Source organism: Panthera leo, chromosome A2 (genome assembly GCF_018350215.1).
Source record: "Panthera leo isolate Ple1 chromosome A2, P.leo_Ple1_pat1.1, whole genome shotgun sequence".
NCBI classification, from domain to species: domain Eukaryota; kingdom Metazoa; phylum Chordata; class Mammalia; order Carnivora; family Felidae; genus Panthera; species Panthera leo.
Window position 1 is genome coordinate 114757336 of NC_056680.1, and position 14497 is coordinate 114771832.

The 14497-nt window shown below is 36.3% G+C and overlaps 1 pseudogene; it reads right to left on the minus strand.

The window, feature by feature from the left end:
* Window positions 1–409: 409 nt before the first annotated feature.
* LOC122213193 lies at window positions 410–1748 on the minus strand (annotated as a pseudogene).
* Window positions 1749–14497: the final 12749 nt, after the last annotated feature.

Below are 14497 nucleotides of genomic sequence, written 5' to 3' on the forward strand. Positions count from 1 at the left end.
AGAGAGAGAATCCAAAGCAGGATCTGTGCTGTCAGCGTGAAGCCTGATGCGGGGGAAAGGAACTTTACTTTCTGAACTGAATGTGTATAGATTAAAATAAAAACATTTTATTTTTAAAGTTTATTTATTTATTTTGAGAGAGACAGAGTGCGAGGGGAGGAAGGGCAGAGAGAGAGGAAGAGAGAGAATCCCAAGCAAGTTCTGAGCTGTCAGCCCAGAGCCTCACACAGGGCTCCATCCCATGAACCTAGAGATCATGACCTGAGTGGAAATCAGTAGTCCAAAGCTCAACCCCAGGTGCCCTGAAAACATTTTATTTTATTTTTTCATGTTTCTCAGTGCCTTTGATCAGGTCTTTTTTCAAAATTAGCTGTCCATAATGGTTTGACATTTACAGAGTAAACAAAGTTTATGCAGCAGGCTTCACTTCTTCTGTGGTGGGTTGCTTTTCTGCAGGCTTCTTCTCAGCTGCTGGTTTCTTTGTAGCTGCAGCCTTTTTCCCACCAAAGGTTCTTCTGCTTCTTCACACCAACAGCCTTCTTTCCTTTCTTCCCACAGGCTTCTTGCCTAGATACCCCTTCTCATCTGATTTGGCTTCTAAGGCTACTCCTGCTTATCCATCTGGAGTTTATGATTCCTGGCCTGGTGAAGAATGGTTGTTCCAGCACATGGTCTTTGCATATGGATTTATGTTCAGCATGATACTCGGGTTATTCAGTGGATTCTTTTTTAGGACTCTGTGATGACTCTTCTTGGATGGTGCTCAGAGGGTTCTTTGGATCTCTGGGCTTTTTCAGGATTCTGCTAAGGTCTGTATTAAGCATCTTGTGCATGGGAAGGTTATAGTCACTCTTGAGAGAGGCAGCCTTATGCCAAGTGCCATACAGATCGTCTAACTGCAGAAAGCACTTTCAGTACAAATGGAGAAACATCCCACATGCCCATGAGGAGCAAGTTTCAAAATGTTCAGTTTGCTTACATTAAGTAGATTAATTCCAGGGATGTTTCTGCAGGCCTTGATGGTACTTTTGTCTTCATTATAGATAATGCAGGATCCCCTGCATTGGATACAACAATTTTTTTTTTTTTTTTTTTTTTTTTACATTTTGCCCTTGCCATTTCTCATGTACAGAGAGGCATAGACCTTTTTGATCTCATTCTTGGCTTTAAGTGTCTTAAGAAGCGAAACAGCCTCCTTGGTCTTCTTGTAGCCTTCAACGTTATCTTCAACCACCGGAGGAAGTTCAGGAACTTCCTCAATACGATGATCTTTAAGGCATGAGCAGTGATGGTAAGGCTGAGGAGGCAGCCAAGGCAGAGCAGATTACGTATTGCTTGTGTTGTGTTCACTCTGTGGTGCCAGTGGTTGGTACAAACATGTGGCCCCCATGACACATATTTCTAGAAGCACCCTGGCCAGAAGAGTGAGCCCCACCCCCTCAAACTCTGGGAATTCAAGCCACTGCCCTGCTAGTACCCCAAGATTCAGCACTGGTTTGATGACCGGCTAATTCACTGACAGCATAGTACTATCTGTTGTTTTTGTGCAAGTTGGTGTGAACGAAGTTCACAATATCAGGTCAAATGGGAGCCTCGAACCCAGCAGGCAAAGTATTTTCGCTCAATGACTGCCCCTTTTTAGAGTACATGGATATCAGTGGATAAGCATATGTAATGGCAGGGACAGGAGAGAGCTCTGCTCTTCTCAACCCTACAGCTCCCACCGGAAAAAAAAGAAAACAAAACATTTTAGAATATTTATTATTATATTTCTGGAGAAATAGTCTATTTCTTAGTTATCAATGGATTGAAGAAATCACAATAGATGATACTGACAGATTAGAACGTATAAAAATAAACAATGAAAATGGTAAAAAATGGTAGCTGATGAGAAAAACTTGCCTGAGTGTAGGAGACAGTGGGTTAATAGTTATAACAAAGTGATTATTCAAATTTATAAGAAAATTATTAAGATTCCAGTAGATGAATGCAGAAATAAATATGTAAAAAATTTTAAAAAATAAAAGAAGTGCAAATTAACTTCTGGATTATATTTTTATGCTTAATAAAGCAGCAAATTATTAAAATGGTTAGGTCCTATGGTTGTGGTTAAATTGGTGTGGGTTTCCATTTAGGAAAGCAGTGTGAAGTTAGTATAAAGTAGTTTGATCATGTCTCATGAGCCATAAAAATAATTATCTCCTTTGATTCCAATGATATCAGTCATGAAAATTTGTCTTAGAAACATGATTTAACAGAAACAAAAATGTGAATTTTTAGATATTCAGTTGGAAATTGAATAAATGTGAAACAAGTAAATTGTTTGATAATTCATTGTATGTCAATATAATAGACTGTTACACAAGCATGAATTATAAAGACATGCATTATGCTCATACATAAGGGAAACAATACCTAAAAAGGTGTTTGTGCTAAAAATAACAGTGGTGGAATGTTTTTAATACTATCTTTTTTTTTTTTTTTTAATGTTTATTTATTCTTGAGACAGAGAGAGACAGAGCATGAATGGGGGAGGGTCAGAGAGAGGGAGACACAGAATCGGAAACAGGCTCCAGGCTCCGAGCTGTCAGCACAGGGCCCAATGTGGGGCTCGAACTCACGGACTGCGAGATCGTGACCTGAGCTGAAGTCGGCCGCCCAACCGACTGAGCCACCCAGGCGCCCCTGGAATGTTTTTAAAAATCCTTAATTTTTTCAACATTTTATTATGGAGATTTCCCAACATACAACAAAAAGAATTTTACAGTGAATATCCATATATCACTACTTAAATGCTGCCACTAACATGTTGTTATACTTTATCATATAGTTATATACTGTAATATTTTTATATTTATTTTTCATTAAAAATTTAAAATTCCCCCTGTTATGCATATTTTTGATTAACAGAGACATAACTTCTAAGTTTCCATTAAAAGATTTAGAACAGTTTCTTGTAAGTTTGTAAACTGGCCACCAGGTGTAGCTCTGGACCCATAGCATCCTGGGATAAGCATCTTCAAGGAAGGTTTTAGAAGGGTAACTTCCAAATTCAATCAGACTTGTTTTGTTCGTTCAGTAAGAGTACAGTAAATCTCTTTTTCATTAAGATCTAAAGTAATTTAGGTTACATATTTATTTTATTGTTCATAAAGTCTTTGCCACAATTTCTTTTACCTGGAACTTGACTTTCTGACTCCACAGCATCCAGGTCAAAAGTTTTGGGTTATGTTATTTGAAATGATTATTTTAAGACGGTTAAAATTAGTTATGGAAATGCAAATGTTCATATTTTTTTGTACAATGAAAACTCATCTGAACTATAATTTTTCTTTAGTGTGATTTATGTCCTTATCTCTTTAAACATAAACTCTGTAAGGTTTGGAACTATGTCTAGCACAATGACAGGCATGCAGTGAATATTTGTTGAATAGGTACACAAAAAGAATAATTTGAAACATTTTTCTGAAGGCTGTTTTGAAGGAATTGGAAAATCTGTTCTTTAAGAAGTATGATTGCTCCTTTTTATTTTCTTTTAATAAAGGAGAAAATGATTCATTTTAAATATTCTTCATAGTTTAAAAATAGCTCCCAGATAAAAATAGTTTTCTGCTTTTAATTGTAAAAAAGAACATTGTCATTTTTAAAGGAAAATAGAGCCTATGTTGAAATCCATTTTAAACAAAAATACTGTCTCTTCTTTTCTTCCCCTTAAAGGAATCCTCAATTTCTCTCTATGTTAGATGCCATCGACTGTCAATTTGTTTCTACACACCAGAGGATAAAATCATGGAGGCAAGAACCTAATGGTATGGTCAAATAAACTCTCAACTGGAGTAACCAGGGGGAAGGATTTTCCAATTTAAAGTCTCCCCCCCCCCGCCCCTTTTTTAAAGGAGAGAATATTTGATAAGCTGTCTATGAAACAGTAGTTTTTTTTTTTTTTTTCTCATAAAATAAAGCTATTCAGAATAAAAGGTGTTGGGAGAATTTTAGTGTAAGTAGAGATGTCTTTCTCAAGGAATTTAATATCATGTCTTAGAATTTTTTATAGTAAGATGGAAAGATTCATCATGAATAAACATTATAGTTGTTTTGGGGCACTTGGGTGGCTTAGTCGGTTGAGTGTCCTACTTTGGCTCAGGTCATGATCTTGTGCTTCATGAGGTCGAGTCCTGCACTGGGCTGTGTTGACAGATCAGAGCCTGGAGTCTGCCTGGAATTCTGTGTCTCCCTCTTTCTCTGCCCCTCCCCTGCTCACCCTCTGTCTGTTTCAAAAATAAATAAACATAAAAAAAAAAAAAAACCCAAAACATTATAGTTGTTTTCAGAAGGATTTTTGTTGTATAGAAAAAAGAAATATTCTAAGAAATAGGACCACAAAATTACTTAGCTCAAGAATTAAATTACTGGCAAACTTTATGTTTTGTCACTGTATTCTGCTTTTACATGTATTCTTTTAATTATACTTGACAAAGAAGAGTCATTTCATATATAGCCTGAAGGGCTGGAACTTTGAGGGTCTTTACTGTTCTTCATTTCCTTGAAAAGTAAGTAATGTCTATATTGCATACCTGTCTTGCATACCTTCTCTCCCTTCCTTTGTCTTTTCTCTCCTCTTTCCCCTCTTTTCTAACCCACACTTTTTTTTTAAACCATTACTAGTTTGTTTAGAGAAAGATTAGTTACCGCTGAAAGAATTTTACAACAGATATTTGGGGAATATAAAATACTTCTTAAACAAAGTTATACTAGGTACAGATTTAGGTCATTATCACAATGTTCTTTATAACTGCCCCCAAATATACAGATTAATATTTTAACATTTATTTGCTTTTACTTGAATATCTTGATTCATTTTTATCTAACATCAGCTCCACTTATGATAATCAGCAGATAACTTCAAATTATAATTCCTATTGCAAAGTGTATATGAAAAATGCATGCATAATTTTGATCATGATTATTGTACTTGCCTGAGTCATGGGTTGCATCATCTTCTGCAATCTGATTTATGATACAGAAACTTTTATTTCCACTATATATTTTCAATCCCTACGTGAGCATCAGGCATAGCAGATAAATATGCGATTACAATTTGGGTTAGTAGAAAAATCTGGATAATTTCTTCTGGGCTATTGTAAGAATTTTCAGCTTTTTCTTTAAATAATAAACTTTATGCCCTGCTAAATGACATTTTTTTTTCTGTTTCATAATTTTTAGAGGTTATTTTAAATTTTATTTTTTACTAGTTAATGAACTTGACAAAATCATTTTATTTTGCAAGTTGGGAAGGCATGTGGTGTGTTCTCATGTGAATTTAGCACATTCACAGTAAAAATCAGAGCCAGAGGGGCGCCTGGGTGGCGCAGTCGGTTAAGCGTCCGACTTCAGCCAGGTCACGATCTCGCGGTCCGTGAGTTCGAGCCCCGCGTCAGGCTCTGGGCTGATGGCTCGGAGCCTGGAGCCTGTTTCAGATTCTGTGTCTCCCTCTCTCTCTGCCCCTCCCCCGTTCATGCTCTGTCTCTCTCTGTCCCAAAAATAAATAAAAAACGTTGAAAAAAAAAAATTTAAAAATCAGAGCCAGAGTAGCCATAGAAGACTTTGATGTTCTAGGGGAAGGAAACTTTCCCCTTCTTTTCTTCTAGGCTCTTTGGCTGGACTAATATTACATTGAAATAAGACAGATTGACTAAAAAACAAATTTAATTTTGTATGTATGGGAGCCTGACACAGGCATTAGAGGGTCAAAGATAGTATATATGCCATCTTAGGCTAAAGAGAAAAGGGTAGGCATCTGGGCTCAAAGGGAAGGAAGACAATTCATAGGAAGACAAGAAGAGCAAATGTTTGCCATGTTATGCAGTTAAGTCTTTCTGATTAAAAATTATCTCTGGTAATAGCTCTCTTCCTGATACAAGTCCCATATCTAAAATTTTTTAGGTAGTTAAGGGGGAGGTAAAAAGCTCTTCTTGAGTCTGAGAGATGCCTTGATTGCCTTCCAGTCAAATAATCCATATGCCAAAGTGGCACATTCTAGGGTGGCTTGTCCTGAACCCCATCAATATAATTAAGTAAACCTTCAGACCCTGACAGAACAATTGATTTTAAAATATACATTGGTTGTTAGTTTAATTTCCTTGCTTTCAATTTTCACCTTCTTTTTGTGTTTAAAAATTGGTGAATATGGAAATGTTATTTTGTTTCATAATTAAAGGCTATGTACAATTATCACAGTGCCCAAGATGAGGTGGGTGCTAGGCATTATGTCTACATTATCTCATGGAATCTTTACAATAACCCTATAAAGTACAAGTAGTGTTGCAGCATTTTTTACCACAATACCCAGGATTTGTTGGCTCGCTGCTTCAAAGAATAAAGAAATGAACAAAACTGAGCAGCAGGCAAAAGTTTATTAGAGTATAAGATCAGAAAGGAAGAATAGTATGAAAGTACTCTTTACAAAGAAGGGGCATTGGAAAGTGAATACCCGCAACTATAGGCAAGGGTCTTTGTTTTATACGGTTTTGGTCAGCCCCCTTTTCCCTTCCCCCTTATTCCTTCTCAGGTTCTACCCTCATTGGCTGGATAACTCTAGGTGCTGTGTTGTCCATTTCTTATTGGCTCATTTCCATTGTGTGAGGGGTAGTTTATGACCGTACCATTCCTTGTGGGTCATATGTTTTACGGTCTACTTATTTATAGTCAGGTTTTTTGTCAAATTCCTGAGGGAAAACTGAGGGGGAGTTGGTGGTGTCTGTTACATTCTTAAGAGGAACCTTATGCCTGAGGGGGTTTGCTGTGGTCAGACACTCCCAGCATTGTTCCAAAATATGTGTTTTTCCCCACCCAAGGACCTCAGGTTCTAATCTTTCCCTACTGAATCCTATCTTTTCCTACCATAGTAGTAGTATTCTTTTACAGAGGATGAAGGAAAATGAGGCACAGAGGCTAGGTTCTTAGCAAGGATCACATTTATCATCGTTGAAATTATGTGTGGGGAACCAGGGTAGATACTGAAGACACTAAGAGGTATGAGTCTTTATTCTAGAAAATCTTCAGTATGGGTTACTGAGACAAGGCATATCTGAAAAAAAAAAAGAGAGAGAGAGAGATAAGACCTTTCATTTTTTGGCAAGTGCCATAAATCTTACAGTAATATCTCCTGGGAGAAGTGAGTCAATTTTGGGGTTGGAAAACTTATCTGAGACTATTCTAGAGACCAAAGTGAAGTGCAACTCTACTATTTTTTCATGAATCTATTTATTGCCCTTATATTCTTAAGAGTTAAAATGTATTTCCCCGTATTATTTTTTTGAAATGAGATGGAAGGATAATTTCTTTTCTTTTCTTTTTTCTTTTCTTTTCTTTTCTTTTCTTTTCTTTTCTTTTCTTTTCTTTTCTTTTTCTTTCTTTTTTTTTTAATTTTTAACATTTATTATTGAGAGAGCGTGAACAGGGGCAGAGAGTGTTAAAGTCCTCATATGAGTGAAGTCATATGATTTTTGTCTTTCTCTGACTAATTTCACTTAGCATAATACCCTCCAGTTCTATCCACATAGTTGCAAATGGCAAGATTTCATTCTTTTTGATTGCCGAGTAATACTCCATTGTGTATATATACCACATCTTCTTTATCCATTCATCCATCATTGGACATTTGGGCTCTTTCCATACTTCAGCTATTGTTGATAGTGCTGCTATAAACATTGGGGTGCATGTGTCCCTTCAAAACAGCAACCCTGCGTTCCTTGGATAAATACTTAGTAGTGCAATTGCTGGGTCATAGGGTAGTTCTATTTTTAGTTTTTTGAGAAACCTCCATACTGTTTTCCAGAGTGGCTGAACCAGCTTGCATTCCCACCAACAATGCAAAAGAGATCCTCTTTCTCTGCATCCTCGCCAACATCTGTTGTTGCCTGAGTTGTTCATGTTAGCCTTTCTGACAGGTGTGAGGTGGTATCTCATTGTGGTTTTGATTTGTATTTCCCTGATGATGAGTGATGTTGAGCACTTTTTCATGTGTTGGTTGGCCATCTGGATGCCTTTGGAGAAGTGTCTATTCATGTCTTTTGCCCATTTCTTCACTGGATTATTTGTTTTTTGGGTGTTGAGTTTGAAAAGTTCTTTCTAGATTTTGGATACTAACCCTTTATCTGATATGTCGTTTGCAAAAATATTCTCCCATTCTGTCGGTTGCTTTTTAGTTTTGTTGATTGTTTCCTTCGTTGTGCAGAAGCTTTTTATTTTGAGGAGGTCCCAATAGTTCATTTTTGCTTTTGTTTTCCTTGCCTCCAGAGACATGTTGAGTAAGAAGTTTCTGCGGGCAAGATCAAAGAAGTTTTTGCCTGCTTTCTTCTTGAGGATTTTGATGGCTTCCTGTCTTACATTGAGGTCTTTCATCCATTTTGAGTTTATTTTTGTGTATGGTGTAAGAAAGTGGCCCATGTTCATTCTTCTGCATGTCGCTGTCCAGTTTTCTCAGCACCACTTGCTGAAGAGACTGTCTTTATTCCATTGGATATTCTTTCCTGCTTTGTCAAAGATTAGTTGGCCTTATGTTTGTGGGTCCATTTCTGGGTTCTCTATTCTGTTCCACTGATCTGAGTGTCTGTTTTTGTGCCACATAATGCTTACTTTTTATTACTAAATGTGTATACACACATGGGAAAACCCAGAAGAGTAGAAATATGAGGAAATAAAATACCACATTTCAATCACTTAAAATTTTTTTTTAATTTTAGTGTTTTCATTACATTTTTTATGCAGATTTAAAAAATCTGTTATTTTAATGTTATATATATAATAATAATTTTTTTCAGTTTAAATCTTATAACTTTTTCATATAATTATAAAGTCTGTACAGACTTTTAAAAAATGGCTTTAAAAAGTATTCTTTTGGGGTACTTGGCTGGCCCAGTCAGAAGAACACGTGACTCTTGATCTCAAGGTTGTGAATTCAGGCCCCACATTGGGTGCAGAGATTACTTAAAAAAATAAATTCTTTTTAAAAAATGTATTCTTTTAAGTAAATATATCATAGGTCACTTAACTTCATATTTTTGTTTTTATTTTTATTTTTTCCAGTTTGTTCTGGAAGGTAGGAGATAGGGTTAAGTTAGTTAGGTGGACTGGACTTAGAAGGTGGAACAGAAATCTGGATTCTGGTGCACCTGGGTGGGTGGCTTACTCGGTTAAGCATCTGACTTGGGCTCAGGTCATGATCTCATGATTTGTGGGTTTGAGCCCCATGTCAGGCTCTGTGCTGACAGCTCAGAGCCTGGAACCTGCTTCAGATTCTGTGTCTCCTTCTCTCTCTGCCCCTCCCCTGCTCATGCTCTGTCTCTGTCTCTCAACAATAAATAAGTGTTAAAAAAAAAAAAAAGTCTGGATTCTGAACTATTAAATTAATGATTAAAATTACTCAAATTAGAAACAACTTAAAGATCAAGTCCAGGACAAGATTAACAAAAACTAAAATGCTACCCTCTGGCTCCATGGTTGATCCTTTAGTAGATCATGGCATTCTTTCCCGTGAACCCAGGTCCTTTTGCCGTCATAGGCTAGAGATTTAAGATAATCAGTTTTTAGGTGAAAGCCAAGGATATGAAGTTAGAGATTACAATAACCAGGTCTAATTTGTCAAAGAGAATATACAAAGATCCAGGAAACAGGAGCAGAAAGTCATAGGTAGCATCAGTAATCAGAACATAGATATTTGAACTGGGAGTAAAGATAATTTTCCTCCCAAATGTCTTACACTTAATTTGCTAAATGCAGTTTCTCTAAATGTTTTCAAGAAGTCTCTGCATTGTGATATAGTGTTAAAGGGAACATAATAAGGTTATATGTTAGAATAATAATAATAGTAATTTTTTCTTTCTCTCAAGTTTCTAAATTTTCTGTGTTATGATTATATTTACTATTATAATTAAAATAATTTAAAAAGTATTCAAATAATTTAAGGACTATCAATTATCATAATGAATTTTAACCAAAAATTTCATGGCACATAATACATGCTTCAGATGCCTGTGTGTGAATTAGCACTGGACTTGGGGGTTAAAGGAATTGGGTTTTAGGCCAAACTGCTCCAGTACTATGTATGCTTTTTATTCCAATTCTGATGTGTATTTTTTCCCCACACCATCAAGCAGTTCTTGGGCACCAGCTCAATATCCTACAATTCAACTCATTTCTGATACTGTCTACCTAGAGATAGTGTCAGATTCAACAGGTTAATGGCTCAGTTCCACAAGACTGCCCCTACTTCAGATGTCAGTCATAAGTTCAGATTGGTATCTATGCTTCTGACCAAATGACTGTAAATTAGATGTTCCCAAGTCCCCTTCCTTAGGTTTAATTAATTTGCTAGAGTGCCTCAAGAACTCAGGAATCTAGTTTACTTAATAGAATACCAGTTTGCTGTAAAAGGATATAACTCAGGAATGGTCAGATGGAAGAGATGCATAGGATGAGGTATGTGGGAAAGTATGTGGCTACAGAGCTTCCATGCTCTCTCTGGGTGTATGACTCTCATCAAATCTCCACAAGTTCACCAGCTGGAAGCTCTCCAAACTCAATCCCTAGGTATGATTGATTAAATCATTGGCCATTGTCTATCAATTCAACCTCCCATTTCCTCTTCCCTTCTGAGGGATCAGGGTGGGTGGGATTGAAAGTTCCAACAATCCAATTTCATGGTTCACCTGGCTTTTTAAAAAGTCACTACATTAACATAAACCCTGGTGTGTTTAAAAGAGATTTGTTGTGATATCAAAGCCCCATCATGGTTCTTACCATTTCGGAATTATAAGGGTTTTAGGAGCTCTGGGACAGCAACAGGGACAAAGACCAAATGTATATAATTCTTATTATAAGTGACAATGTTACACCCTGCAAGTCACTTTTATATCTGGTTTTCTACTTTCTTTTCTGTAAAATTGAGATAAAATAGTATCTACCTCTTGGGCCTATTGAAGAGATTATGATAATATCTTTGAAAGTGCTTCCTAATATGCCTCACAAATGTAAGCTATTGTGGAAATTTTAGAATGATATAAAACAAAAGCAAGTTCTTTCAAGTTTTGAGAAATATTTAAAAATACAAAATGAAAGTTAAATGTTATAATCAAGGAAAACAGCTTTTTTCTAAATGCTGCCTCTTCCTAAAAGAAGTATCTGGAAGTATAAGTATAAAAAAATCTAAATAGTTGGAATAACACAGTAGATGAGGCAAATAATGAAGATATAGCTAAAGAGTGAATTGGTAAGTTGTAAGGAACACTCCTTACACATTTGTAAGCACATTTCTAGAAGGAAAACTTGAGATATGGAAGATGAAAATGGTAGTATTAATAATAGAATTTCAGAAACAGAAATGAAAATGGAGAGGAGGAAACAATTGAGGAACACAGTGGAAATATATTTCTTGGAATTAAAAAAAAAATTACCTCAGATCAAAAAGGCACAAGGAGCACCAATCAGGAGAAAGAAAAGCTCACATCTAGACATCCAGAATATTTAAGAAATTCAAGATTAAAGAAAAATTTTAAAGCCTTTAGAGAAAAGGAAGTAACTTGCCTAAAAATTAACAAAAATCAAATTAATTTTAGGTTATTATTTTTTTTGACTTTAGGTTTCTTAACAGCATTACTGAATGCAAGGAGACAATGGAGTAAAATTAAAAAATCTTTTTAAAAATTAAATAGTTGACATACAGTGTTACATGTGTTAGTTTCATGTGTACAACATAGTGATTTGACAAGTCTATAATGTTATGCTAATTCACAAGTGTAGCTACCACCTGTCATCACACAATGCTATTATTAAATACCATTGACTATATTCCCTATGCTATATCTTTCATCTCCATGACTTATTCATTCCATAACTGGAAGCCTGTGTCTTCCACTGCTTTTACCCATCCCCACCTGCTCCATGAGTTTGTTTTCTGTATTATGGGTCTGTTTCTCCTTTATTTTTGCTTGTTTTTGTTGTTTTTTAGATTCCATGTATAAGTGAAATCATGTGGTATTTGTCTTTCTGTCTGATTTGCTTAGCTTAGCATAATATCTTCTAGATTCATCCATTTTGGGGTACATCCATACATGTACACACACACCACATCTTTATCCATTGCTCTATCAATGGACACTTGGGTTTCTTCCATATCTTGGCCATTGTACATAACGCTGCAGGAAACTTTGGAGTGTGTGTATGTCTTTTCAGATTAGTGTTTTCATTTTCTTTGGATAAATACCCAGTAATGGAATTACTGGATTATATGATATTTCTTTTTAAAAAAAAATTTTTTTTTTTAATGTTTTTTTTTTTTTATTCATTTTTGAGACAGAGAGAGACAGAGCATGAGCAGGGGAGGGGCAGAGAGAGAGAGGGAGACACAGAATCCACAGCAGGCTCCAGGCTCTGAGCTGTCAGCACAGAGCCCGACGCGGGGCTCGAACTCACAGACTGTGAGATCATGACCTGAGCTGAAGCCAGACACTTAACCGACTGAGCCACCCAGGCGCCCCTAAAAAATTTTTAATATTTGTTTTTGAGAGAGAGAGAGAGAGAGAGAGAGAGAGAGAGAGAGAGAGGGCACCCAAGTGGGGGAGGGGCAGAGAAAGCCCGAGACAGAATCCAAAGCAGGCTGCAGGCTCTGAGCTGTCAGCACAGAGCCTGACACGAGGCTCTAACCCACAAGCTGTGAGGTCATGACCTGAGCTGAAGTTGGATGCTTAATTGACTGAGCCACCCAGGTGCCCCTGGTATTTCTGTATTTAATGTTTTAAGGAACTTCCATGCTGTCTGCCACAGTGGCTAACCAATTTACATTTCTACCAATAGTGTGTGAAGTCTCCTTTTTCTCCACATCCCTGCCACATTTGTTTTTTCTTATCTTTTTGGTATTAGCCATGAGTGATAGCTCATTGTGGTTTTGATTTGCATTTCCCTGATGATTTGTGACATTAAACATCTTTTTTTTTTCTTTTTTCTTTTCTGGCTTCTTTATTTTATTTTATTTTATTTTATTTTATTTTTTTCCCCAAGATTTTATATAAATTCAAATTAGTTAACATATAGTGTAGTATTGGCTTCAGGAGTAGAATTTAGTGATTCATAACTTATATGTAACACCCACTCCTCATCACAAGTGCCCTCCTTAATACCCATCACCCATTTAGCCCATTCTTCCCTTGCCTTACCTCTAGCAGCCCTCAGTTTTTTCTCTATACTCAAGAGTCTCTTATGTTTGTGTCTACTATTTCTATGTCTTCTTTGGAAAAATGTCTGTTCATGTCCTCTGCACATTTTAAAATTAGATTATTTGGGATTTTTTTGGTGTTGATTTGTATAAGTTCTTTACATGTTCTGGATTTAACCTTATCAGATATATCATTAGCAAATGTCTTCTCCCATTCACTAGGTTGTCTTTTTTTTGTTGTTGATGTTTTCCTTCACTGTGCAAAAGTTTTTTATTTTGGTGTAGTCCCAGTAGTTTAATTTTGCTTTTGTTTTCCTTGCCTGAGGAGACATATTCATAAATATGTTGCTAAGGCTTATGTCCAAGAGATTAATGCCTGTGTTTTCTTTAAAGAGTTTTATGGTTTCAGCTCTCATGTTTAGGTCATTTATCCATTTTGAGTGTATTTTTGTATATGGTATAAGAAAGTGGTCTTAGAATTTTTTGCATTGTAGCTTCCAGTTTCCCCCAAGCCATTTATTAAAAAGACCATCTTTCCCCCATTGTGTATTCTTGCCTCCTTTGTCGAAGATTAATTGACCATATGTGTGGGTTTACTTCTGGGCTCTCTATTCTGTTCCATTGATCTAAGTGTCTATTTTTATGTCAGTATCATATTGTTCTAATTACTGTGGGTTTGTAGTATAGCTTGAAATCTGAAATTGTGATACTTTGTTGTTCTTTCTCAAGATTGCTTTGATTATTTGAGACCTTTTGTGTTTCATACACATTTTAGGATTATTTGTCCTAGTTCTGTGAAAAATGCTATGGGGGGGTGCCTGGTGGCTCAATTGGTTAAGCATCTGACTCTTGATTTTTGGCTCAGCTCATGATCTCATGGTTTGTGGGTTCAAGCCCTGCATCAAAGGTTCATACCTCAAGGTTTGAGCCCTTCTTTTTTCTCCTTGGTTTATGCCTAGGTATTTTATTCTCTTTGGTGCAACCTTAAGTGGGATTGTTTCCTTAATTTCTCTTTCTGCTTCTTCATTATTAGTGTATGGAAATGCAATGGATTTGTAGTTTTCTATATATACTATCATGTCATCTGCAAATAGTGACAGTTTTACTTCTTCCTTACCAGTTTGGATGCCTTTTATTTCTTTTTGTTGTCTGCTGTGGCTAGGACTTCCAGTACTATGTTGACTATGTGAGAATGGATATCCTTGTGTTGTTCCTGACCTTAGGGTAAAAGCTCTCAGTTTGCTCCCATTAAAGATGATGTTAGCTGTGGGTTTTTCATATATAGCC